Genomic DNA, 25,373 nt, shown 5'->3' on the forward strand with positions numbered 1-25,373 from the left:
GTGATACCCTTCCGTCTTCTTGCTCCTCTAATGAGCTGTAACTGTTATTCTTGAGATCTCATTCGGTCATTATAATCAATTGCATACCACTTTGTATTTCAACCAATTAATTTCGCTTTATTTCAGTTGATCGTGTCTAGTCTGCTGATGAACTGACGTGTAAAGGTATTCGTGCAACTCCACCGAGGTCAGTAATGTGCTTTGTACTTCTCAGTTGCCTTCCCAATGATGTAGTGACCTGTGCCTCACGTGGCTCAAGCTAATTTTTGGGAAGAGCCATATGAAAAATTCCGTGTCACAGTGAGCTCTAAAATCATAAAGTGTTCTTAACCAGTGTTACGAATACAAAGTCAATATAATTCGTGATCCTATGACAATTAACTTAATTTTGTGCTGCCACAGATGTTGGTGCAAACACAACCGGGTATGTGGCAAGACAAACATTTTTTTTTCAGATACAGCTTGAGTAATTGATATTCCAGAATCTCAGAGAAATGGTTAGAGAAATTTAAACCAGAAGATATTGAGATGTCTTTAGGGCTAAGCGATTTCATGCGGACCCGATGGAACTACACTTGTAAACAAGTGAGGTGTCATGTGGAATATTAAGTTACATCCTCTGATTTTTATTCTTGACCTGGACGCCTTGTATGGCTAACTACATTTCTCCTTCTGCTAATCCTGCATTTCAGTAAGAAAAGCTACACGTGATTTTAAACTACATTCGCATAACGTACTGAAATATGCCTTCCCGGCTATTACACAAGTTGAAAATATGGTCACTATTTTTTTATAAACTTGCAACAAAATGTTATCAATTTTTTCATCCCAGTAAGTCTTATTGTCGTCAACTGATTGTTTAATTTCTTTCGTGAAATTTACAAGAAAATCAAATTGATCGGTTCTTTCTCTTTCATTTGACCTGTCCTGATGTTCGAAGTCTATTAAATTACTACTTTCTACTTTAGGCACAATACTCTCGAAAATCTCATAAGTCATTGTGAAGAACAAGAATTTATACACAACAATATAAAACAAGATAAAAATATTGTTTTAACAAAATACGAGGGTTTCGTGACTTATCTGGAACACTCTTCTACTGTTGCAAAACCACGTTTTCCATCCATGTGATTGTTGACCAAAATTCTTGAAGTATTTTCTTCTGTCGAAAATTATATTTTTTGCCGAAACATTTCTTCTCCAAAACTTTTACTTCCCGATGAACACAAACACTGTAACACACATTCTGAAGAAACTGGTATTAACACAAAAAAATTTTCTTCCTCGTAGCACTTTTGAAAATCTCGTGAACACAATATCCCGGCTACAGTCCCCAGTTGAAATATGCCTTCTATAAAATAAATAAAATAAAAGAAAATAAAATATAATATTAATTATTTTTATCTGTATGATTGGCTCTCCTATGAGTCGTCAGGTTTTGATTATTCGGTATCAGACGCTTGACAATATCTATTCCTAATATGCAATTAGTCACAAGGTTTTGTACAACCAGGAATGGCCATTGTACGGTTCCATTACCTATTTTAACGTTTACAAAAACTTGCTTCGTAACCCTACATGACTTATTACCTAGTGCAGTAGTTATTTTACAGTTTTGGGCAGGAAACTCAGGCACAGGTTCGAATTCACACATCTTTTTATAAAAATTAAAAGATAAAACGCTCACAGCTGCACCTGTATCTAGGATAATAGTAGTTGGAATCCCACCTACTACACCAGTAGTGGATGCTAAAACAATTTCATTTGTGTTTAAACGACATTGTGTACTATCTTGTAAAAGTTCATCTGATATATTGTTATTGTGGTTGTATCTTATAAATAAAACAGGTAGTTTTTGTTTAGAATTACTCGGCCTATCATTATTCTGTTGTTCAAGTGTGGTGTCAAATAACTGATTAACATTGAAGCCGCCCCCCAAGGATTCTTCAGCCACGACCTGGGGCAAAGTAGTGACTGTTTCTAGTTTGTTGGATTAGCATTTGTACTAGGTACTGACACAGATTGAGGTTGTGCATCAGGTGTCATTTCTATTATATTCACATTCGGATATTGCCTATTATGATCTCCAAACTTTTGCGGTTGTTGTTGCTGTTGCGCATTATAACTTACCTGTCGGTCGTAAGGTATGCTCCAATTTTGACCTGGTGGCTGCTGTGGTAAAGCAGAGTTTGAATGAAAGTACTGATCGTTACGAGTCCAACCTTGATGCTGTCTTGGCTCGTAGTTATTATTATTTCTATTTCTGTTTGTGTTTTTGTTATTACCTTTGTATCCGTTGTTACCGTTGTAGTTATTACCGCGGTGCCTTTTGTATGGATTGCCGCATGAAATGTTATTACTGTTGTAACTATTGTTCGTATTGGAATACGCGTGTTGATTTTGATTTCCGTACTGAGACGGCATGTGAGTTTGCTGTTTTTGTTGTACCGCGTATCCAACTGTGGGCGCGCCAGAATTGTGTTGGCAAGCCTGCATGTTTTGCATACCACTAGTGTAAACATTGTGGCTGCTGTTTTGCCGCGCGAAGCGCTGATCTTCAAGTAACATGTCAACCGAATCTAAAGCTGTTAAAAAATAATCTGAATCGTCATCCGGGATATGTAGAAGTTTTTCCTTAATGTTGAAAGGCAATTTGGCCTTCAACGCTCGGAGTATATCACGTGTTGCGACTGGTTCGTCTAAAAAATGTCCCATGTTCAAGTATTTTTCAAAATATCTACGTAAGTTACCATTTTTACTGTTAAAAGTTTCAGGTTCTAAAATTTGTCTTCTGAGTCGCTCCTGGACGGATTGCGACCAGAATTTGTTCAGAAAAGCACGCTCAAACTCACTGTACGTGGTACATACGTCAGCTTGACTGTATGCCCAGACAGCTGCATCGCCTTGGATGTAACCGACAATATATGAAATCTTTTTCCGGTCACTCCAAGTGCGTGGAAATGCGTTACTAAAAGATTTGAGAAAAATCACCGGATGAATGGTTCGTTTTTCTGGGATAAAAATCTGAAATTGCCTGTGTTTCATTAAGCTTTCTTCTTCCTTTGCATTATGATATGGATTTGTACCACTGTAATTACTGCAATGCTCAGCTGGCGAGTAATTACGATAATGTTGCTGTGGTTTACCATGATAATACCTTGTGTTTGTGTTTGCACGTTGTGGTATGTGTTGTTGTCGTGGTGTGTTTTGTTCTTGTGTGTATGTTGTGTGCGGTATGTGTGCGTCATACTCGAATGTATATTGATTTCTGAACTGTACATTTTGACTGATATTTTCGTTACATTCAGACTGTGGTTGATCGGTGAATTGTCTCATGGGTGCAGTGACGGATTGTACTGCGTCACTAATCAGCTGTTTGTTATTAGTGATGTATTCCGCTACGGAGTCGTGCACAATTGTTGGTAAATTTTCACGTATGCATCTATCAAAATGTTTGTCTTTGTTCTCTACCCAATCATGAAATTCTTTATTAATATTTTGAAAATGAGCTGTGGCATCAGATTGTAAGATGTCAGTCAGGTGTTGTTCAACATCGTCAAATTTATTCTGCACGTCAGTAATTTGTTTTTCAAGGTTGTCGTGTACTGAAGGATATGTTTGAATTTGTTCAGTAAGAGCTTCACACGTGACATTAAGGTTTTTTAATTGTGTCTGTAAAAGTGCTACGTCATTTGTAGTCTTTTCTTGTCTCGTATTAAGCTTGGAAAATTTCGTACTGAGTTCAGTCATCTGTTTGGTCAGTGTGGCGTCTATAAGTTCCACACGCTTACATAAAGTGTCATTAGCTGTCTTGAGTGCTATGAGATCAGATTTGATTCCGTCATTTTGTGTCTTTAACTGATCATTTTGCATCTGTAAGGTTGCCATGTTTTCGGCGTTTTGCTTCATTAGCATTTGTAACATGTCGGCAATGTTTACCGTTTGCAAGGTCTCTGCCCCCGCCGCGTCATTAGACGTGACGTCATGCATTAACATGGGCTCTGATTGAGACTTTGAAATTTTTGTGGTGGAAGGCCTATTGTCAAAATTTTCGTCAACACTCGCGTCAATGTTTGATGAATCGTCACTACCGGTTGCTGTCGTAAAGTCATTTTCTAACATTTGTCTCTCGTCCGAGTCGGATTGCGTCTGAATAGTACGTCTTTGCTGTTCCATTTTTGCGTATTGTTTTCTAGTTATTACCATGCCACACGTGATATATGTTTCAAGAAAATATTTGTCACTGATTTTAAAATAAAATACAGTTGAGTATGAATCGGTCGTAGCAACAATGGCTGTCTGTTAATTTAAAAATATAAACTGAATTTGAGATTATTGGTAATGGCTGCTGGCCATGTTACATGATATCGTACAGAAGTCGGCCATATTGTACACTCGTGTATTGGTATTGTTGCATACGTTATTGTTTAAGGAAAAATACTGAGAATGGAATTTATGACTGAAACTGTTATGCGGAAAAGAAACACTACAGAATTTTACTGAAAAGCTAATACACTGAATTATACGTCTGGTCAAGCCTGCTAATGCAAAGATGCTGCGTCTTACCTTATTTTGCTGGAAGCTTCTTTGCGTCTTCCCGCAAAATTTTATAATTGGCAAATATCTTCTGATTTTTTTTTATTTCTCATATAGTCAAGTCCAGGACCAGAAGGTTGATTTTTCACATGAAACAAAGAGAACAATGTAACAAATGACAAAATAACAAGTCCGACACGCAGTCGCCAATATAAAATAAATAAAATAAAATAAAATAAAATAAAATATTAATTATTTTTATCTGTATGATTGGCTCTCCTATGAGTCGTCAGGTTTTGATTATTCGGTATCAGACGCTTGACAATGGCTTTTTCGTAAAGGCAATGTTACTCGTAGTTGACCGTGAAATAAAACTGAAATAATCGGACTTCGTAATTAAATCGTTTCCAAAGACTGCTGCGGTAGGTGCGGACTCATAAACTAAATCTCAATATTACAATAATTTGCCAGCCATGCCAAAACGTCGTACAGAGGTGATTGTCTACTAAACAAAAAATTACACAGTTAGTTAAATCAGATATATTCAATGAATAAGCCTACAGTTCATAATCCTACTTACTTTTATAAATATAAATTCTTTACAGAATCGAGTGCCTAGTATGGTTGCAACTCGCAGTAATTTTCTATATCATGAAATATGGCGGTGTGCCAGACAATAAACAAAAATACGTGCTTCTCGCACCACTTCAACGAGAGCTCTTCCTTCTTAATCAAACATACGAGTAACGTAAATGTACTTTTGTTTTATCAGCGACACAGCGCTGCAGTTGTGTGCCATAGGCTTTATTTATTTGTCACTGATTATTTATTTAATTAATATCTCGAGTTTCCGAGGAAACTCACGCTCGGCATGCAAATGTGCCTTTATACTTCCCGGCTATTACACAAGTTGAAAATATGGTCACTGTTTTTTTATAAACTTAAATTTGCCATATTTCGTGATAGTACCTTTTCCATTAGACGTTTGCAAGCAAATATAAGTCTTGGCTTCAGTTGTCTAAGTATGATTCCACAATGCATCGTTGTCGGCTGCAGAAAATGACGTGGTTCAGCGTGTTTCTCTCATTTTGGTGTTTCAAATACAGTTTCTTCCAGTGTAGTTTCTTCTTTTCAGATAATACAAAAATAATAGTTAACATAATTCAAAATTATTTATGACTGCGGCCTTCACATTGTTCTTCCGTCAACACACACCAAGAGTTAGCTTCCGACTCGGACTGACTATAGTCAAAGACTACTCCAACGTTAAAGATATTTTACACAATCAGTTTCTTTGCTATTCTTCGATACATTTTCTAATAGTAATCAATATGCTTTTACTCTCAAAAACAGAAGTAAATTAATATATAATAAGACAAATTATAATAAATTCTGACAAAAATATAAGAAAACATTTTCAATTCAGTATCGACAAATACGGTAAAAAAATAACATCTCCCAGATCCATTACAGTACTACGACCCAGCTGAATTAATAACACATACACTGACTTAATGGAGGTAATAATGGTCAACTGGTAGCGTCTTTCATCAGGAATCAAAACGTCCTGGGTTCGAAATCCGCCCTATTCTGATCAGTAATAAGCACTGGTGGCCGAAGACTACCAGCATAAGAAGTCACCTAAATTCTGCCAATGGCCTTGTCAAAGAGGGAGGAAGAGCGGACAGAGGTTCAAGGCACTCTCTCGGCCTTGCAGTGGGAAACTGCCCCTAAAAGGGGAAGAATCAGCAATGATCGACGGCATGAGGATGCAGAAGGCAATGGAAACCACTGCATTAAAGACACGTAACGTGTATCCTCAGGACACGTGAACTGTAATTGAAAAAACGTCATAATGATATCTATATTGGCAAAAGATTCCGGAATAGTCCCCCATTCGGATCTCCGGGAGGGGACTGCCAAGGGGGAGGTGACCATGAGAAAAAGACCAGTGGATCAGCAAAAATGGTCACTCAATCCTTGAGTGTAATTTGTCCTTGTAGCGTAACCATGGGCCCGTGGAATACCACGTCATGGCTTCCCAAATCATCACCGGACCTCCGCCATGTTTCACTCTTAGGACGTAAACCCGGCCAGAAGCTGAAAACAATGTACCACGTACAGCGTAAAGCAATACTGGGCTACACAGAGAGGTAACTAACTTAAAGATACTGTAGTATGCTTGGATTGAATCTTGCTGAAGTCTGATATATATTCAAAAGTCACTATTTTGTTTTTTTCATCAGTCTTCTGAGTCCGCAGCTCATGGTCTTCCGGCAGCGTTCTCGCTTCCCGGATTCTATTCCCAGCGGGGTCAGAGATTTTTCTTGCCTCTAGATGATTGGGTGTTGTTGTGTCATAATCATTGATCCTCATTACGGTAGGAGGAAGGCAATGGCAAACCACCTCCACTAGGACCTTGCCTAGTACGGCGCTGCGGGTCTCCCGCTTCGTCCCCAACGCTCCTCGGAGTATGGGACCTTATCATCATCATCATCATCATCATCATCATCAGTCTTCTGACTAGTTCTGACTGTTCATCTCAGAGTCAGTTCTATCCCATGGTAAAATGTTAGTGGCAGTAACGCTGTGTTGCAAGAAGATAGGGCTCCAGTTCACTGAGCTCCCATCGCCCACTTCTGGTCTTATTGTACGCGCGAGAATGAATTGTCGCATCTCCACTGGCTGCCAGTTCCATCAGATTTCAGTTATATTGAGCCGTTGTGGTCTATTTTGAAGTGAAGGGTGCGTGATCGCTATCAACCTTCATCCTCTTTTCTTGAACTTTACAGGAAGATAGGTATAAGATCCCATTGGAAGTCATACATGACCTGCATTTATCCACTTGGAGACGAACTGGAAGCCTTTCTGAATGCCAGCTGTTTTCCTGTACCTTGTTAGTCGTGGTACGTTGCAGTGATTTTGGTGTTTCCATATTTTTGTCCATCCTCTGTAGTTTTCTGAAATCAGGTGATCTTTTTGGAACAACCTGTAGTCTCACATCGGCGAATGATGCACAACCTTGCTTCCCCCGAGTTATATTAAAAAGGTGTGGGGAACGTTGCACACAGTTGAGGACGCTTGTGTGTGCTTGGGTGCCCTAACCTACTGAAGTTATTTTGAACGCATCTATTGAACATGCGCGCCTTATATGCACTTGTCACTAAGGTCCTTGGTTGTAGGTGATTATGGATGAATATTCTTCCCCATGTATTTAGTGTCAATTGACTGATTCAACGTCGTGAAATTGGGAGATACACGCTGCACAACAGGTGTCGTCTATAACTGCGTACCTGTATTCTACCGGCTACCGTGTCTCAAGGTTTCAAATAAAATGGAAGGAATCAATGGGGCCCGGACTCTGATCGAGCCGTCATGACTTAAGTTTTAGAAAATGCCAGTATCGTTCATTTGGTAAGGTCGTGAATGATTCCTACAGTGCTCTGTTCCAGCCAGAACAGTGCTCATCCTCTAATTACACACTTGCCGTTGACCTAGAAGTATTAAAAGATACATAGGTGGTCAGCCAGACTCGTCCAAGGAACCACTTTGATATACCCATGCCTGCAGCACTTCACAAAAAAACTGAAATTAGAATGGGCAGGTTAATATTTGTAATGCTGTATTAATGGTTTTCGTTGATTACACATTCGCCAAATCATTTTAAGTATGGCATTATCATTTTGTCGTCCACCGCTCCTTTCCTCCCTTCGTGTCCCATACGGTGATGGGCTCTCCACATGCACGATTGTCTGACGTTATCATCGTCATCATTGGGATTGAAGGTCAATGTAATTCAGCTAACGTACCCACCCCTTAATGTTTTTATTTGATCGTATGGCTAGGGACCCCAGTCGGGCAGACCGTTCGCCAGGTGCCGGTCTTTCAATCTGACGTCACTTCGGCGACCTGCAATCGATGAGGATGATAGGATGATGATGAGGACAGCACAACACCCAGTCCCTGGGCGGAGAAAATTCCCCGACACAGCCGGGAATCGATCCCGGGCCCAGAGGATTGACAATCCATTCAACTGCCGGTGGCGGACACCCCTCAATGTAATGAGGTACGATCTCTGCTTAACGATGTACTCTTGCTGGTGTATCATGACATCTGTCGCACATTGAATAGAATGTCATGAAATTTATATCTTATTTTACTTGACGCAGTCAGAGAACTGCTACTCTCCAAGAGGATTTTCTCTGAAGCAGCAGCACAATTGTTAACTAACAAGTAATAAGTGTGTCCTGCATCATGCACTTGGCTGGGGACATTTTCAACACCTACACAGTGTAAACATAGCTGTATTGTACCTGTCTGACACCGCTCCCCAATTCCCACATGAAGAGACCCTTCACTTGCGTACATCTTCATCCTAACAGCAAGTTTATATTTGACCCATAGAGACTTGCTAAAAAAAAAAAAAATGGCTCCAATGGCTCTGAGCACTATGGGACTTAACAGCTGTGGCCATCAGTCCCCTAGAACTCAGAACTACTTAAACCTAACTAACCTAAGGACATCACACACATCCATGCCCGAGGCAGGATTCGAACCTGCGACCGTAACAGTCAGACTTGCTAAGACTTTATCATGTTTTACACGGCAGAGCCATAGCGCCAGAGTATGAAGAACAGGGTCGTGCTAAACTGTGTGTTCACGTGTAACTCATCTGCGGGCCCAAATACAGAAAAAAATACAAATTTATGCTCTCAGCAAGAGGACAAAACGGTGAAATATCGAAGCCGTAAAACTGTTAGAACCCTCCTGAATTATATACTGTGGAATTTTCGCGACATCCAGCTACAAATTGATGAGTTCTACAATGCAATTTCGATGTCCACACAATAACGTGCGAAGCCAGGGAGATGAAGAACATTTGAGCCCTAGCTTGTTAAGATCTGGTTCTGACGACCTACAGGATTTTCGAACTTTTCCTACATCAACATTCATATTAAGAACATAGTCTAATAATCTGTACTTTGGATGTACTATTGGAATATGCTGACCTTTAAGGTTTAGTAGTAATCTACCTTCGGTGCCTGCCCGGTTAGTCACGCGGTCTAACGCACTGCTTTCCGGGCGGGAAGGCGTGCCGGTCCCCAGCATGAATCCGCCCAGCGAATAGTGTCGAGGTCCAGTGTGTCGGCCATTGTGTGGATGGTTTAAGGCTGTTTTCCATCTGCCTCTGCGAATACGGGCTGGTTCCCCTTATTCCGCCTCAGTTACACTATGTCGTCGATTGTTGCGCAAACACTGTCTCCACGTACGCGTACACCATAATTATTCCACCACGCAAACATTTGGGGTTATATTCGTCTGATGTGAGACGTTCCCGGGGGTGTCCACTGGTTGGGGGGGGGGGGGGGGGGGGCGAACCGCACAGTGACCCTGGATTCGGTGTGGGGCGGCTTTGGGGAGAGTGGACTGCTGTAGCCTGTTTTGGGGTTGTGAACCACTGAGGGCTACGGCGGGGACGAAGGCTCTCCGTCGTTTTTAGGTCCCTAGTTCAATACAATACAATACAACTTCAAATAAATATTGCCTGCTTAACTATTGCTGCATAACTACCAAACTTTTAAGAACTTGCACGTACATTGCGTCAAATGCGTGGTCATCAGCGCCCGTACAAAGTCCCAATTTTATTACACAGGCCAATTTCTACACAGTCCAGTTTAGCCACGTCGCGAATGATGATGATGATGAAATGATGAAAACTACACAAACAACGAGTCCCCGAGCAGAGAAAATACCCAACCCTGACGGGAATCGAACGCGGGACCTCGTGATCAAGAGGCAGCAACACTAACCAATGGACCAAGAGCTGCGTATTGTTTATCTTTTGGGGCACAACATGCAGTCCAGATTCACTAATGAGATGTATCACAAATGAAACTTTTGGAATCTTCTCCCCCCTCCCCCCCCCCCCCCCTTCGATTAATTTCTACGGACGGCAAGGTCGTGTGCAGGGCCAGTTTAACCGTTGCAATGCCGAGGAGGGAAGGGTACGTTACCCCCACGTTTCGAAAATATTGTAATCGAATCACATCCATTACATACTTTAAAATTTTGAAAAAAATTGATTTATTGTTTTTAATTATTTCTTATACCGGATTTCGTAATTGCTTTGAATTTTTGGGTAAAACATAACCCAAAAGCTTACGTCATAGTACTTCTGATATTGATCGTCATAATCATACATTTACACATCTTTAAAAAGTATGTTTTGAAAAAAATTCGTGACACCTAAATTTGTATTTTTCAAGAATTTTTGTGTGGTGATCATAAAGTAACCTTCCTCTCTGTGTACATATTACAGAAAATGCTTTGGTGTTGCTAAGATTGGCTAGAACATATTTTCTGATTCACAATCATACTTATACGTCAATACCTGTTTAAAATAGATTTGGTTAATAGCAGTCAACAATAATTAACGAAATTTGTCTGTTTCACCTTTCTGTGGTGGGCATAAGGTAACCACCCGCTCTCATACTTGGTAGTACTCGTTATGAAAAATGCCCACCCACTGCTCTTGCTAAAGCTGAAGCAGCACAAGCATACCATTTGTGAGGCTAAGCTGGGAGGGACACCAGAGGCCTACATAGTGCAAAATTTGTGCGCGTTGCATATGATAATTGGTAGTAAAAAGACCCATTTTCACGCTCACTAGATTTATGTTTCAACGTCTAACTTGTGTTCTCAGGTGTCCGGCCAGGTCTTGTCGTAATTACTCCAATCAGACTCATTGCTGTCTGCAGGTCGTCCATCATGACCGCTGCTATGCCGACAGACGAGAGTGATAATATGACATTGAACTGATTGACTGAAGATTTACTTGGGTTTTTCACAAGCTGCAGAGAAATGAATGTACACTACTGGCCATTAAAATTGCTACACCAAAAAGAAATGCAGACGATAAACGGGTATTCATTTGACAAATATATTATACAAGAACTGACAAGTGATTACATTTTCACGCAATTTGGGTGCATAGATCCTGAGAAATCGGTATAGAACAACCACCTCTGGCCGTAATAACGTCCTTGATATGCCTGGGCATTGAGTCAAACAGAGCTTGGATGGCGTGTATAGGTACAGCTGTCCATGCCATGCAGCTTCAGCACGATACCACAGTTCATCAAGAGTAGTGACTGGTGTATTGTGACGAGCTAGTTGCTCGGCCACCATTGACCAGACGTTTTCAGTTGGTGAGAGATCTGGAGAATGTGCTGGCCAAGGCTACAGTCGAACATTTTCTGTACCCTGAAAGGCCCGTACAGGACCCGCAACATGTGGTCGTGTATTACCCTGCAGAATTGTAGGGTTTCGCAGGGATCGAATGAACGGTAGAGCCACGGATCGTAACATATCGGAAATGTAACGTCCACTGTTCAAAGTGCCGTCAATGCGAACAAGAGGTGAGCGACACGTCTAACCAATGGCACCCCATACCATCACGCCGAGTGGACGCCAGTATGGCGATGACGAATACACTCTTCCAATGTGCGATCACCGTGATGTCGCCAAACACGGATGCGACCATCATGATATTGTGAACAGAACCTGGATTCTTCCGAAAAGATGACGTTTTGTCATTCGTGCACCCAGGTTCGTCGTTGAGTACACCATCGTAGGCGCTCCTGTCTGTGATGCAGCGTCAAGAGTAACCGCAGCCATGGTCTTGAGGGCTGATAGTCCATGCTGCTGCAAACGTCGTCGAACTGTTCGTGCAAATGGTTGTTGTATTGCAAACGTCCCCATCTGTTGACTCAGGGATCGAGACGTGGCTGCAGGATAAGATGCGGATAAGATGCCTGTCACCTCGACTGCTAGTGATACGAGGCCGTTGAGATCCAGTACGGCGTTCCGTGTTACCCTCCTGAACCAACCGATTCTATATTCAGCTAACAGTCGTCGGATCTCGACCAACGCGAGCAGCAATGTTGCGATACGATAAACCGCAACTGTGATAGGCTACAATCCGACCTTTATCAAAGTTGGTGATGGTACGCATTTCTCCTCCTTACACGAGGCATCACAACAACGTTTCACCAGGCAACGCGGGTCAACTTCTATTTGTGTATGAGAAATCGGTTGGAAACTTTCCTCATGTAAGCACGTTGTAGGTGTCGCCACCGGCTCCAACTTTGTGTCAATGCTCTGAAAAGCTAATCATTTACATATCACAGCATCTTCTTCCTGTAGGTTAAATTTCGCGTCTGTGGCACGTCATCTTCGTGGTGTAGCAATTTTAATGGCCAGTAGTGTATAAGCTCTCGTTTAAATGATTAAAAGGTGTCACATCATGAATTTTAGAAGTAAGAGTTAGTTATGTTTCGTGGGCACGCCTATGAGTCCAAACGACACTCGCAGCATTTCGAACCTCTCCTATGGCGTCAGTGGAGGTGAAAGCATTCCTGTGTTGACGCGAGAATGTTGTGGTTGATGTACGCCGGTATACAGTTGAAGTCAGAACTGGTCGAGTGACCGCAAAAATTCCTGCGTGCGCTGCGAGGGCAGGCCGGTACCGGGCCGAGACAGGTGCGATGCCCCGGAGGCAGGGGAATCCCCGGGGCGGCACGCGTGCTCGCGGCGCAGCCGGCCGCTGTCCACGGAATGCGGCGGCCGGTGCGTGCATTCCTCGCGGCCCTGCGCGAGCGCTTCGTGCGCCGTACCCGCTCCACCGCAAACGCCCGCGTGCTTTGCACCGGTGTGGAATTAGTTGCTTCCAACTGCAAATATTTGCGCAAGCCTCCGGAGCTACGAGTTGCTACCAGTCCACATTTGGTTATCCTCGTTACCTGCATGACAAGTTATCACATCCCTGGCTTTTCATCCTGTTCAGTTTATACTCCTTCTAATTTGTAGCTTAGGATCGTCATTGCATCATACGTGTAAGTACGATTTCTATCTTCTTTCTATACGTTTGTTATTTATTTTCTGTATTTACGATATCGAAAACTATAACTGATCTCTAATATTATTTTAATTTATTTCGAAACAAGGAGATTAGGTAACGTTTCTCTTGTAGTTTTGTGTTAATGCTTGGTGAGCATCAGCATTTCATAGCAACAGGAAAAAAGGTGAGCCAGCAGTAAACAACATCTCTGCTTTTCCTTGCATTAAGGGCAAAGACTGCGTGTAATAACTTGGATTTCGCTCATATTAGGAGTAATTAATTTGTGTCTGTAGGCATTACAGACTAACTTCTGCTCCAGCCAAAGCTGCTAAATAGTTTCGGCTTGTGTTGTTGTGTTAACACCTAGTAACCTAACAAAACATCGGACTTTGGAAACAAATAAACGCTGTAGAGCTTCTATCAAACAGAAAATTTAGGTAGTGACTATTAAAACTAGAAATAGTTTAATACCGTTATGTAAAACCATAATAGCTTCTGCTAGTACAATTACAGTGGCCACATTCAATTTCAGGTACTACACGATAATAAAGAATGCATGTTGTTCTCAATGGAGAGACGTCTACAGACGTTAAAGTAACCTCTGGCGTGCCACAGGGTAGTGTTATGGGACCATTGCTTTTCACAATATATTTAAATGACCTAGTAGATATTGTTGGAAGTTCCATGTAGCTTTTCGTGGATGATGCTGTAGTATACAGAGAAGTTGCAGCATTAGAAAATTGTAGCGAAAGGCAGGAAGATATGCAGAGGATAGGCACTTGGTGCAGGGAGTGGCAACTGACCCTTAACATGACAAATGTAATGTATTGCGAATAAATAGAAAGAAGGGTCCTTTTTTTATGATTATATGATAGCGGAACAAACACTGGTAGCAGTTACTTCTGCAAAATATCTGGGAGTATGCGTACGGAACGATTTGAAGTGGAATGATCATATAAAATTAATTGTTGGCAAGGCGACTGCCAGTTTGAGATTCATTGGGAGAGTCCTTAGAAAATGTATCCCATCAACAAAGGAGGTGGCTTACAAAACACTCGTTCGACCTATACTTGAGTATTGCTCATCAGCGTCGGATCTGTACCAGGTCGGGTTGACAGAGGGGATAGAGAAGATCCAAAGAAGAGCGGCGCGTTTCGTCACAGGGTTATTTGGTAAGCGTGATAGCGTTACGGAGATGTTTAGCAAACTCAAGTGGCAGACTCTGCAAGAGACGCGCTCTGCATCGCGATGTAGCTTGCTGTCCAGGTTTTGAGAGGGTGCGTTTCTGGATGAGGTATCGAATATATTGCTTCCCCCTACTTATACCTCCCGAGGAGATCACGAATGTAAAATTAGAGAGATTCGAGCGCGCACAGAGGATTTCCGGTGGTCGTTCTTCCCGCGAACCACACGCGACAGTGGCACGTAAAGTGCCCTCCGCCACACACCGTTGGGTGGCTTGCGGAGTATAAATGTAGATGCAGATGTAGAACTGAGGTAAAGAAGTTTTGCTGAATTCTTACAAGAATTATTATTTCAACCTGAAATTACATTTAAATTCATAGTACAAGGCTGTTAATCGTACATAATAGCATAAGATCAGACGACATATGACAATGCAGCGATTGTGCTCGACTCATTTCAGGTAACAGCAAATACACAGAAAACATGAAACAAACCAAGAGTGCTAGCTCCATACTGTGTGCTTATTCTTACGTTACACGAACACAACACTTTACATAAATTATTAACACTGTAGGCTACATTTGCACTGAAGTGCCAAAATATTCAAATACAGAGATACGTAAACAGGCAGCCTATATAAGACTACAGGTGTCTGACGCAGTTGTTAGATCGGTTACTGCTGCTACAGTGAGTTTGAACGTAGTGTTATAGTCGGCGCACGAGCGAGGGGATACAGCATCTCCGAGGTATCGATGATTTTCCCGTACGACCATTTCACGAGTGTACCGTGAATATCACGAATTCGGTAAAACAGCAAACCTCTGGCATCGCTGTGGCCTGAAGAAGATACTGCAAAAACGGGACCAACGAAGACTGAAGAGAATTGTTCAACGTGACAGAAATGCAGCCCTTCTGCAAATTGCTGCAGATTTCAATGCTGGACCATCAACCACTACCAGCGTGCGAACCATTCAACGAAACGTCATCGATATGGGCTTTCGGAATCAAAGACTCACTCGTGTACACCTGATAACTGCACGACACAAAGTTTAACGCCTCCACTGGGCTCTTCAACAACGACATTGCAGTGTTGATGAATGCAAACATGTTGCTGGTCTGACGAGTCTCGTTTCAAATTGTATCGAGGCGATGGATGTGTAAGGGCGTGGAAACAACCTCATGAATTCATGGTCCCTCTAAGTCAGCTCTGGGCTGTTCAAGCTGGTGGAGGCTCCGTAATGGTTAATGAGCGTGTGCTGTAGGAGTGGTACGGGACCCCTGATACGTCTAGATACGACTCTGACGGGTGACACGTACGTAAGCAGCCTCTCTGATACAAACGGTTCAAGTGGCTCTGAGCACTATGGGACTTAACATCTGTGGCCATCAGTCCCCTAGAACTTAGAACTACTTAAACCTAACTAACCTAAGGACATCACACACATCCATGCCCGAGGCAGAATTCGAACCTGCGACAGTAGCGGGCACGCGGTTCCGGACTGAAGCGCCTAGAACAGCACGGCCACATCGGCCAGCTGTCTGATCACCTGGATCCATTCATGTCCATTGTGCGTTCCGACGGACCTGGCCAATTTCAGCAGGTCAGTGCGACACCCCACACGTCCAGAATTGCTATAGAATGGCTCCAGGAACACTCTTCTGAGTTGAAACACTTTCGATGGTCACCAGACTCTACAGACTTTAACATTATTGAGCATATCTGGGATGTCTTGAACGTGCTGTTCAGAAGATATCACCACCCCCTCGTCCTCTTACGGATTTATGGACAGTCCTGTAGGATTCATGGTGTTGATGATGATGTTTGGTCTGTGGTGCGCTCAACTGCGCAGTCTTCAGCGCCCGTACAAAGTCCCAATTTTTACACAATCTAATCTACCGCTGTCGCTAATGATGGTGATGATGATGATGAAATGATGAGGATAACACAAACACCCATTCCCGTGTAGAAAATATCCCCAAACCGGCCGGGAACCGAACACGGGACTCCGTGATCCGGAGGTAGCAACGCTAGCCACCCAGACCACGAGCTGCGGACATGGGGATTCATGGTGTCAATTCCCTCCAGCACTACTTCAGACATTAGTCGAGTCCTTGTCGAGTTGCTGCATGTCTGCGTGCTCGCGGCGCCCCTACACGATGTTAGGCAGGTTTCCTTCGTTCTTCAGTGTATTTTCTTCGTATTTACGTAAAATGAGTTGAAAAATTAGATTCTTTCTTAAATTATTTAACCATTCTGTAAGAGGCGCCACAAAATTTAACTGAGTGTTGCACCAGACGCACTTCACTTTTACTTACAAAACGACTTCTCACAAGTGGAATTCCACGCAGAGATTTTTATGTGTCACCAATAGGTAATGTATTTATATCTAATGCAGCTAATGTCAGAAGATTCTGCAACTGCGAATAAATTTCATCACCAGTGGTCAACGGCATTTAATATTCCATTTTTACATATTTTAAAATCAAGAGGATAGCTGAATGAAAATACACGAAACCACAGTAAAACTGCAATGCTGTCAATTTGTGTGAAGTTCTGTGAAGGTAAATTGAACTGAAGATAACGCAACTGCCGCACAAGGGAAAAAAAAGTTCCTACAGGCTCAAATTTAGGGAACGGTGAAAGCCACCAACTTTTTTCACATATGAACACTATCGATGAGGGAAAAGCCATCCTCGTCTGTTATAACACTATGTTGTGTTCAGACAGAAAAAATAATAACAGTTGATACCCTAACAGATAGTGCGGAAAACAGCAGACAAAACAACTATATTATTCTATATGAATCACTCACAGACCACTTATTGTTTAAGTGGCGCTCTGAAAAGGAAATATCAAACACGATCTGTGTGGAAATCTCAGTATCATTAACCAACCCATCAGTTTTCTCTTGTCCTTCTCCAAATCTTTGTTTCTTTTTATGAATAAGTAATGGAATTTCGCAGAATATCGCTTTCATCAATGTTCGTAACATAGATTTTCCGTTTCCAATATTATCATGCGTGCCATCCTTTATAGATAAATTCCATCTGCTAAGAAAAAGTCACTAATTTTCATTAAAATTCACATTCCACTGTATTATTTGCTAGCAGTGACAATTCACTGTTTCTCATAAATATTAATTTTTTTTCAAAGGTTTTATACCGGGTGACTTGCCCAATATTGTTCATTCAGTTACAGTTACATCAGTCTCCCTGTCTGCCTTATCCCATCTTATAATATCTTGCTTATACTTTCAGTAATATTTTGCAAGCACTTTGTTCCTCCTCCTTCTACATCAGCATCCTTTCCCGTTACCTAACAGCACAGCCATAAAAAGGGGTATAATTTCACTACCAATAGAATATCTAAACTAGGAAAAACTGAAGAAGCTTTGTTCGTGAGTTATTTTACATTTCAGGCAATAAGACACATCTAATGCAATACTCACGTAATTGAAGTGCTCTGTAATCTAAGATAGGAAGATCGTTCGGGAATTTGTTGTATATAAACATTCAGAAAAAAAGTATTCTTGTAAAGAATATCCCTGTCGTTGGAAACTTGCATTGGTAATGGAAAACTGAATAGGAACCACAGGTGTCAGCTGCTCCTGTCGTCTTTCGATCTGTTTCTTGGATCATCATCGAGTCAATACTCTTCTGACTGGTTTGATGTTGCCCGCCACGAGTTCCTCTCCTCTGCCAAACTTTTCATGTCACAGCAACACTAAAACCCTACGTCCTCAGTTATTTGATAGATGTATTCCAGTCTCTGTTTTCCTCTATAGCTTTTACCCTCTGCTGGTCCCTCTAGTACCATGTAAGTTATTCCGTGATATCTGAACAGATGTCCTCTCATCCTGTCATGCGTTCTTGTCAGTGTTGTCCACTTATTCCTTTCCTCGCCGATTCTGCGGGGGATCTCATTACTTCTCTTACCAGTCCACCTAATTTTCAACATTCTTCTGTAGCACCATATATCAGATACTTCTATTCTCTATTGTTCCGGTTTTACCACAGTCCATGTCGCACTACCTTATGATTCTATTCTCCAAACGTACATTCTCAGCAATTTCCTACCGAAATGAAGATTGTGTTCGGTACTAGTAGACTTCTCTTGGCCAGGTATGAACTCTTTACCAGTGCTAGTCTGCTTTTTTTGTCCTCCTGGCTCCGTCCCTCATGTGTTATTTTGCTACCTAGGTAGCAGAATTCCCTAATTTTATCCACTTCATGATCATCAGTTGTGATGTTAAGTTTCTCGGTGTTCTCATTTTTGCTATTTCTCATTATTGTCGCCTTCTTTTGTGTTACTCACAGTCCATGTTATGTACTCATTATAAAGTTCATTCTATTCAACAGAGCCTGTAATTCTTCTTCACTTTCATTGAGGATGGTAATGTCATTAGCGAGTCGTAACACTGATATCCTTTCACCTAGAATTTTAATCCCACTCTTGATCCTTTCTGTAATTTCCGTCATTTCTTCTCTGACGTACAAATTGAACTGTAGGGAAGGAAGAATACATCCTCGTCTTACAGACTTTATAGTCCGTGCAATTCGTTCTTGGGCTTCCAGTCTGATTGTTCCTTTTGCCGGCTAGTATGGCCGAGCAGTTCTAGGCGCGACAGTCTGGAACCGCGCGACCGCTACGGTCGCAGGTTCGAATCCTGCCTCGGGCATGGGTGTGTGTGGTGTCCTTAGGTTAGTTAGGTTTAAGAAGTTCTAAGTTCTAGGGGACTGATGACCTCAGATGTTGAGTCCCATAGTGCTCAGAGCTATCTGAAACTCTTTTTTTTTTTTTTTTTGTTTCTTTTTATTCTTGTCCAGGTGGTATATTATCCATCTTTCCCTCTGGCCTATCCCTACTTTACCAAGCTTCTCCAACATCTTACGCCATTTTTCATTGTCGAACGCTTTTTCCTGGTCGACAAATGCTAATAAAATGACTAGATTTTTCTTCAGTCATGTTTCCATTGTTAATCGCAACCTCAGAACTGTCTCTTTGGTGCCTCTGCCTTTCCTAAGGCAAACTCATTATTATCTATCAGATCCTCATTTTTCTCCTCCATTCTTCTCTATACTATCTTATCAGCAACTTGAATACATGAGCTGTTCAGCTGATTGTGCGATACTTTTCGCACATGTCGGCTTTCTCTATCTCCAGAATTATTTGGATGACGTTATTCCGGAAGGCTGATGGTATATCACCAGTCTCATACATTCTACACACCAACGTGAATTGCTGTTTTGTTGCCACTTCCACCTATGATTTTAGAAATTCTGATGCAGTGTTATCTAACCCTTCTGCCTTATTCGATCTTAAGTCCTCCAAAGCTCTATTAAATTCTGATTCCAATACTGGATACCCTATTTATTTTAAGTCTACTCCTATTTCTTCTTCTAACACATCAGACAGATCTTACACCTCATAGAAGCCTCCACTGTACTCTTACCATCTATCAGCTTGCTCCTCTGCATTTAACAGTGGAATTCCCGTTGCGCTCTTAATGTTACCATCTTGCTTTTAATTTTACCGAAGGTTGATTTGGCTTTCCTATATGCTGAGTCAGTCATTCCGACAATCATTTCTTTTTAGATTTCTTCACATTTTTCATGCAACCATTTTGGCTTAGCTTCCCTTCACTTCCTATTTAATTCATTCCTCAGCGACTTGTATTTCTGAATTCCTGAATTTCCCTGAATATTTTTACACTTCCTTCTTTCATTTATCTACTGAAGTATTCTTCTGTTACCCATGGTTTCTTCGCAGCTACCTTCTTTTGTACCAATGTTTTTCTTCCCAACATCTGTGATTGCCATTTTCAGGGATGTCCATTCCTTTTCACCTGTACTGCCTGCCGAGCTATTCCTTATCGCAGTGTCTACAGCCTCAGAAAACTTCAATCGTCTCTGTACATTCCTTAGTTCCTCCGTATAACACTTCTTTGGGCACTATGTTTTCCTGATTAGTCTGTTAAACTTCAGCCTACTCTTCATCACCTCCACATTGATCTGAGTCTACATCTGCTCCTGAGTACGCCTTATAATCCAGTACCTGATTTCGAAGTCTCAGCCTCACTGATGCAACGTAACTGAAATCTTTCCTTGTCGGTCTTCTCCAAATATACCTCCTCCTTCTCCTGTTCTTTGACAGAATTTTCGCTATTACCTTCTGAAATTTATTGCAGAGCTCAACTAGTCTGTTTCCTCTATCACGCCTACTACGAAACCCACATTCTCCCGTAACTTTTTCTCCTACTCCTTCTCCTACATCCACATTCAAATCTCCTATGACTATTAGATTTCAATTTTCCTTTAAGTATTGAATAAACCGTTCAGTATCGTCACGTACTTTCTCTACCTCCTCATCTTACGCTCGCGGTGTCGACATTTATACATGGAATGTCGCTGTCAGTGTTGCTCTCATTTAGATTCTGATGAAAACAACTCTGTCACTGAATTGTTCACAGCAATTCGCTCTCTGTCGGACCTTATTATTCATAATGAGAGCTACCCCCGTGTACAATTTTCTGCAGCTGTTCATGTTACCCTACATTCTAGTGGCCAGAAATGCTTATCTTCTTTCCGTTCACTTCACTGACCTCCACTATATCTAAACTGAGCCTTACCATTTCCCTTTTCAGACTTTCTAGCTTCCGTACCACGTTCAAACTTCTGACTTTCCGTACCCCAACACGTAGAACGTGGAAATGAAGTAATTATCAAAGTCAGAGTATGTTTTAGACGGTGTTAGCGGATTTTCCCGGGTAACGGTGGAGGGGTTCACCAACATTTTAGCCCTCTGTGCTCTGCGGAATCCAGGAACTATATTGATCGAATAAATATCACACATTCACAGGCGAGAATCATTGTTACTCACAAATAAGCATATCTGTCCCGTAATGCAAATTATACAACAATCCTAAACAACGCTGAAAATTTAGACTGCATTCGTCCACAGGAGTGATCTTGGAGGAACATAGTGCCAGAATCCTAGCTTTAGAGTTAACTTCAATGTAGTCGCTGCACTGTTGTGTTCCATATTGTTTGCTAAAAGATATGAAATCAGAATAAACTCTCAATGGACTTTGTTCAAGAGCAGCCTTTCCTGTTTGTGTCATTTCAAATGTCGAAGACAAATTAATTTTGTCTTTATCAGTTTGCTTTCGTCATAGGAATAAGAGCCTGAAAAGTGTTCAGTGATGACATATGTGTCTCGAAGTATATATCAAATGCGCAGATAACGATTACAAGCAAAGAAGGTGGTGCTAATTCGATAAAATTTAGTGGAATAAATTGGTTAGAATTCTGGGAGAGACAGGTGATAAATTATAGAAATAAGAATGATAAAACATAAAAAATCAAATAATGTAATCTCCTCTACAAAGTAAAAATGAGAATAAGAGCGTGATAAGGACTTGCAGTTTATAACTATTCATGTTTAGTTTTTATGTAAAATAGAACATGAAGGCAGCTAAAGCATGTTTATAACTGAGGTCAATGCTAAGAATACTTTGCTTCTGTCCATGTAAAATAAGTGCTTGTTCCCTAAATACATGTTCTGTTAGGTGTAATGAATGCAAAGACTAGGTTAATGTGGAATAATGAGAACTACAATTTAAGTCAGTTGTTCAATAAAAATGTAGAAGTGGTGTGAGGAGGAATGAAGGAAGAGTACTATCTAGACAAAAAGGCACAAAGAGGGTAACAGCACGGCCGGAATGTTCACTGGGCATCAGACTGCCGTACAGTTGATCGAACAGGTACTACAACACCACTTGAGACCGCTGAACTACGCCTAAGTGAAAATAACAGCGTGATAAATCACAGAAATTGTTGTCAGAGTGCTAAGTCTAAAAAAAAACCTGGAGACGTTTTAATAAATTTTACATGTGATCCTAAGGAAATGTTGGTCGTAACATTGTCAAAAAGATGGAGAACTTGAAAACAGTCTTCTGTTACTGAGCACAAACATTGACGATGGACGCATTAGAAATTGAAGGATGGCGAACTTTTTCTTTCTAATTCAGGTTGGCTGTAGTTTATGGAAATCAATAACAGATTTTTCTGTTTTTATACCCTTTCTACACTCCACAATTAGGAGCCGACTATTGGGAGACGCTCTAAGCGGCGGCGCTCGATCCACAACGTGAGCTCGTAGTACCATCACTAGCGTCATCGGGTACCCCAGGATAATCAGTGGAAATCTATTTCCAGCACCATTCTAAACATGACAGATCAGTTCAGGAAATTTGTGTACAAATCACAAATAGGAAACTGTTCGTGTCTGTTATTGACTCTACAGGCCAAATGTATTGCCAGTAAGTTAAACAGGAAATGCGTTTCTGATGACTGCAGGCTCATTCACCTTCATTGTGTCAACAAATTCGCGGAACAGTTCGACAGTGATAATTGTACCGGAGTATCGTCAATTCCAGGAAACATCCGCTAATCCGACTCTCGGAAATGAGTACATAAATCATTCATATGGATATATCCATATCACTTTCCACATATGAAGCGCTACGAGAGCAATATGTAGCAGTCTACTCTTACTGAAGTCATTTGCTGGCTTTAGGTAAACGGGCTGTGGTAACATAACAAGTGTCTCCGTTCAAGAGTAGACCGATTTAGAATTTCTTATATCCGTATCACGTAAACTAATTTAAACTGAAACAAGCGCGTTTAGTCTTATAGTGGCACGGTAAAAGAAACGGGAGTCTGCGGAAAACAAAATCTGCTGTGTTCTTTATAAAAGCCTCACTGAGTTCTAATAGAGTGGTTGTGCCAGCAAAAGCCTGATGCAATGATAATCCCGTCAGTCCAGAATGCATTACAAATCACTAATGCTATAGAATCAGTTTTTAGACTTCCTTGCCGGTCGGGGTGGCCGAGCGGTTCTAGGCGCTACAGTCTGGAGCCGCGCGGCCGCTACGGTCGCAGGTTCGAATCCTGCCTCGGGCATGGATGTGTGTGATGTCCTTAGGTTTAAGTAGTTCTAAGTCTAGGGGACCCATAGTGCTTAGAGAGTGTTCCTGGAGCCACTCTATAGCAATTCTGGACGTGTGGGGTGTCGCACTGACCTGCTGGAATTGGCCAAGTCCATCGGAACGCACAATGGACATGAATGGATCCTGGTGATCAGACAGCCGGCCGATGTGGCCGTGCTGCTCTAGGCGCTTCAGTCCGGAACCGCGTGCCCGCTACTGTCGCAGGTTCGAATCCTGCCTCGGGCATGGATGTGTGTGCTGTTCTTAGGTTAGTTAGGTTTAAGTAGTTCTAAGTTCTAGGGGACTGATGACCTCAGAAGTTAAGTCCCATAGTGCTCAGAGCCATTTAGACTTCCTTCTTCAGAAAACAACAGTTGACTGTGGTCTCCGTGTTTCTCGTTCCATGACCACTGTTCCGCGACAACTCTCACCTTTTGGCTATTACACACCCCAGGATGTAATTCTGCGTGGCTGCTTGGACATTCTTTATTTCAAACAAATATTCACAGAATTATTAATAAAATGATTTTTAACCTATCTTTTAATGAATTACTCCAGTGCAAATAGTTTAATTAGTAGTGCTTCTACCCTACTACAAGCTTGTTTAGGCCACAGTGTCATTCTCAAGTAAAACTGTAGACGTTACAGTTGGTGAGTCTACTTACGTTTGTATCGGTTCTCGTTTTCCAAAATGTCTATAAAAAAGTTTCTAGATAATTTTTATGTTTAAGATCGATTTGTTCATTGACATTATCGCTTCACGTAGTGTCGCGAATTTTCGGTAGTCGAAAATTTCAAAAACAAATGCAAAATTGTAGCAGCATGCATAGCCAGGGAAAGGTAGATGCCACCTACAGGAAAATTAAAGAAAATTATTGGAGAAAAGAGAAGCAACTGCTGAATATCAAGAGCTCAGACGACAAGCAGGAACTAGCCAAGGAAGGAAACGCTGAAAGGTGGAATGTATATACAAAACGGTTACACGAAGGAAATACACTTGAAGATAATTTACCGAAAACAAAGAGAAAGCTGGTGAAGAAAAGATACAGCAAGAAGACTCTGACAGTGCACTGACTTCCTACGTTGAAACATGGCCTCTGGAATAGACTACATTCCCTCAGAATTACTGAGATCCCTGGTAGACTCAGACATGAAAATATAATTCTACCTGGTATCCAAAATATATGACACAGTAGAAATACTTTCAGGTTTCAATAAAAATCTAAAAATCTCAGATTTATAGAACGTCGTGATTCACAGATATGAATATCACTGAACCATGAATTTAATAAATACTGCTTGCAAATAGTAACAAGCATTACTTACAGAAGAACCTAAAGAAGGGTAGAAACCTACTTCGTAGAAGATCAGTTTGGGTTTTAGTGAAATGTAGGAAAATGTAAGGCAATAATGACTGTACGGATTATATTAGAAGAGAGGTCTAAGGTAGACAAAAATTATGTATTCTATTAGTAGTGAACCGTGGATTTACTTTCAAAATCTTTTCTTAGAGAATTGACTTTATTTACTAGCGATTCATCAAGAACATTACACATTTAATCACACTATGTGAGCGTGGAAGTAGTTGCCAGTGGGTAACTGATTAAAACAAATTTCTTTCAACAAATGGAAATTTTATTACTAAAACCCCTTTCCCTTTTTTTTAAAAAAAAAAAAACAGATTTAAAAATTATAATCAGAAAGCACCCTCTAAATATCAAGCTGCAATTTATTCAGAGGCAGAAATAATTTTTTTTCTTTTT

Source organism: Schistocerca americana, chromosome 1 (genome assembly GCF_021461395.2).
Source record: "Schistocerca americana isolate TAMUIC-IGC-003095 chromosome 1, iqSchAmer2.1, whole genome shotgun sequence".
NCBI classification, from domain to species: Eukaryota; Metazoa; Arthropoda; class Insecta; order Orthoptera; family Acrididae; genus Schistocerca; species Schistocerca americana.